Source organism: Halyomorpha halys, unplaced genomic scaffold (assembly GCF_000696795.3).
Source record: "Halyomorpha halys isolate HHAL.00 unplaced genomic scaffold, Hhal_1.1 Scaffold353.1, whole genome shotgun sequence".
NCBI lineage: Eukaryota > Metazoa > Arthropoda > Insecta > Hemiptera > Pentatomidae > Halyomorpha > Halyomorpha halys.
Window position 1 is genome coordinate 614863 of NW_027105574.1, and position 4201 is coordinate 619063.

At 30.8% G+C, this 4201-nt stretch overlaps 1 protein-coding gene across 1 annotated transcript in view; it reads right to left on the bottom strand.

Annotated features, from left to right (window-relative positions):
- pasilla (RNA-binding protein Nova-1-like protein passilla) overlaps positions 1 to 4201 on the bottom strand; it is a 31472-nt gene that overhangs the window by 18635 nt on the left and 8636 nt on the right. The gene's annotated exons all lie outside the window — the stretch shown is intronic.

Here is a 4201-nt window from a genome sequence, read left to right on the forward strand (position 1 = left end):
GACCATTAAATAAAATCCCAAATCCTTTTTCACTTAATAACTTCCGCCCGATCTCTCTTCTCTCTAACCTTTCTAAACCGTTAGAACACCTTGTTCAAAACCAACTATCAAACTTCCTAGAAGAACATTCCCTCATCAATCCTCTCCAATCCAGCTTTCGACCTGGCTGTTCAACAAAATCCGATATCCTTAAAATAACCCACGACCTCCAAACTGCCATGGAACACCAAAACCTAACTATCCTAATCCTCCTTGATATCTCCAAAGCATTTGGTACGGTTGACCACAACATCCTTCTTAACAAACTACGAAATCTTCCTCTATCCAACAGTGCTTTGCCCTAGTTTCAATCCTTCCTTTCTGATTGCTCCCAGTACATAGTGGTTCCAGATAAACCACCATCATTGACTCGACCCCTTACCTGTGGTGTTCCTCAGGGTTCATCGCTTTCCCTCACCCTTTTCGCCATCTACATCAATGACCTTCCCCTCCTTATCCAACATTCTCGATACCATTTGTACGCTGATGATTTCCAAATTTACCTTTCCTTCCCACCTTCTGACCTATTGCCTACCACAGAGAAGCTTCAAGAAGACTTGAATCGAATTGGTCACTGGGCACAAGAAAACAAGCTTAAGTTGAACACAGAGAAGACTAATGCAATCGTAATAGGATCCAATCACCTCCAGAAAACTATTCCTAATATTTCAACCTTATTCCTAAACAACAATCCAATACAATTCCATCCATAAGTTAAAAACCTTGGTGTTACTATAGACCAAACTTTCTCCTGGAAAAACCACATCTCTGATATTTCCCGTTGTACCTTCTCCACTCTAAAACATTTAAATTATCTTCATCACCTACTTCCTTTTGAAACCCGTAGCCTCCTTGTTACTTCCTTAATATTCCCCCACTTCGATTATTGCTGTGTGGTTTATGGGGGTACCTCTGGGAACCTCAAAGCAAAATTAAAACGGTTAATTAATTGCTTTGTACGATTCATCTTTGGGGTCCCCAGGGATGCCTTTGTCACCCGATTTTATGAAGAATTGAAGTAGCTTTACCCCTCCTTCCATCATAAATAATTTCTTGCTTCCTTCCTCTATCAAGTTTTTTAATCCTGCTGTCTCTCGTACATCTCTGATATCCTTCAATTTAAATCCTTAATGCATTACCACAATACACGCTTACGGCCTTCAGACTTATATGTAACTGCACATTGAACCGCAGCCTTAGTAGATCTTTCCTTATCCATTCCTCTTCCTATGGAATTCTATTCCCACCTTTATTCGTACTACTAATACCCTTCCAATCTTCAAATCATGTATCTTTGACTACCTTCTGTTCACTCAATTCTGGAAGAATAACAATTGAAAGTTTCAAATAAGGTCTATATATTCTCTGTATTTTATGTTTCAGAATTTTGTTCATACTTTTACATAAGTACATTAGCAGGAATTGTAACTTTTCAGTTATTATTTTTAGTTTAATTGTATTTGATTTTTCTTTTTATTTATTATCAGAAGTGTTAGTCATCTTATGGCTTTATTTTATTTGTTCTATTCTAATTTTATATATTCTGTTAATTATTGTTGTTCATTTTTATCTTTTCAAATTCATTATTTTCTAATATTTTAATTTCAATTTTATTATTTATTTTACTCTAAGGCTCTAAAGCCCAATTTTGACGCCTGTATATTATTCTAAGGGATCAATCCCAGAATAAATAAAGAATATTAATATAAACACAGCCAAAATCATAGGTTATAAACATAATTGCAGAGCAAATTGCCTTTGTTAAATTATTTATCATTAGTCATTAACACATTAACTAGTACACAGTATTTAGTATCACATATTATAGTATAATTTAAGAAAAGCAATAAGGTTTATAACCTATGGTTTTAGCATTGATAGTGTAATAGGATCCCTGAAAATGACCAAAATATTGGAGTGTTAAAATAAGAAAAATATTGTAGAGACAAAATGGATATTTTTTTATAACTACTAAACAAATCTGTCTCAAATAAAAATTTGTATTATATATCAATAATTCTTTTTTTTTTGTAATGTTTAGTCTCATTCATCATTTTCAAATTAACCACTAAAATGAGTTTTCACTATAGTCTCTAAAATTATATACCCTGCATACAATTGAAAAACCGATTTCTTAAATATAATAAAAATATTGTTTTCTATTTGCATTCTTGAAATCAATCAAATCCAATTTGTTGGTAATATTCTTTTTTTAAATTCATAAATTAAATAACTTTCATATCATTAAAAACTGATATTAATTTTTAATTCGTGATTTACTTTCGAACTTTAACAATTAGGAAAAAGTATTGCTTTTTTTTTTCTATTCATTCACATCATTAAATTAAGTAAAAATAAAGTTAATTTATCTTTTCTTTCATTTGAAAATCCTAAAACATTTCAATAAGAGAAGCAAGATTGACTTTTCATTCCTATTTATACATTAAATTATTTTCCTACATGTTATCTCCCCTATTTTCAAAATATGATTTTTATTATGTTTTAACAATATAACTGACATCATATATTTAAATTATAGTCAACTAAATTAAAATGTTTTGTCTAAAAATCCTGACTGCTATTTCAACTGTTGGTTAAGTAATGGACTAAACATTTATTTAGATGACTATAATCTAAATACATGGAAGACAAATATATTGTAAAACATAAAAGGTATGTTTTGAAAATGGATAAAACTCTGAAATGTCGACAACTAGCATTTGAAAAAGAAATATAATGTATAAAAACAAATGGAAGTTTTTTCAATAGACAATTTTATTTATTACTATTAACAGATTGCCACAAGGATATTATCGATACATGAAACATTTGAATTATAGATTATACTGAATTTTGGACTACCTCCCTCCCTTTGACGAATATGATAGCCTGTAATTTTAGTTAACTTTAATCTTTCATTTTGCAAAATAAACGCTGAGTTTTTTTAGAAGAGCCTATATCCTGATTACTATTGTATCAATTCTATAAGATGAAGTATAAATTGCTGTCATCAGCATACAATGATCTTTCTACAGAATATTATGAGAAGAAAAACATTTGTAGCTGAGGGAGTAGAGGAATCACCTTAGCAACTCTACTCTGCAGCAGTGCCAATTAGTCGCCTGTAGGATAGCTCGACGATGGTCAAATGTTGGATTTTTCTAAACCTAAACTGCTCAATAGGTATTATGTTATAAAGAGATATGTTTTATTAATCTGGTCAGTAATAGTATTTCGAAGATGATATGATATATGAAGATGGTACATAATAAGCCGAACAGTCTGAAACTCCAGAAAATCTTCCAGATTTCTGGTTGGTCTTGGGGATTGCTATCACTATGGCTATATTTCAGGATAATGGGAAGTATCTTAACCAGAGGCAGTAATAAACTTCAAATAGGAAAATAGTGGCTGTTTTTACTAAAGTTTTTAACAATAGTGGATATGGGATCTTGGCCAGGAAATTTTTTAGTTTTCAGTGATATAATTATTTTATGAAACTTGTTTCTTTTAGTGATATGGATGGGAAGGTAGGTGGTATTTGTTTCTTAAGAAAGTGTTTTACTGAGTTGTGAACTGTTTATTTGATGTTTCTTAAACCCAGATCCGAGAAAATAGAACATACCAAACTGAAATAGCACACTAGGGGTTCTGACTTTTCTTTTTCATAGATGGTGTAGATTGAGAATGATTTGTGAAAATTTTGGGTATGTGCCATTAAACATTTGTCCCCCGGGAGAAATAGATTAAGTGTTTGGAACCACTCTTCATTTCTCCACTTATTTAGTTGGTATTCTTAAAAAAGTTTATTCTACTGGAGATAGTTTTATGAGTTGGGGTTTTCGTTCTTTAAAATGCTTTTCTAATTTTATTTTTGATTGACACGGGAATTTTCAGGTAGGGTAGCATTTCTTCCAGTTGGAATTTGAAGTATAGATATGGTCATGACACTTTTGATTACCCTTGTTGAGAGTTTTTATTATAAGATTGATATCTAATAGTTCGTGAATCATGTGTTATAATACTTTTCAATTGGAATTTTTAAAAATGTTTTTCAAAAACAGATTTATCAAACTAATTTTTTATTAATTATTTTTTATATATGATTGTTTGAGAGTGGTTTAGTTTATTATTAAATTAACACAATTTTGATCCTTTTTTT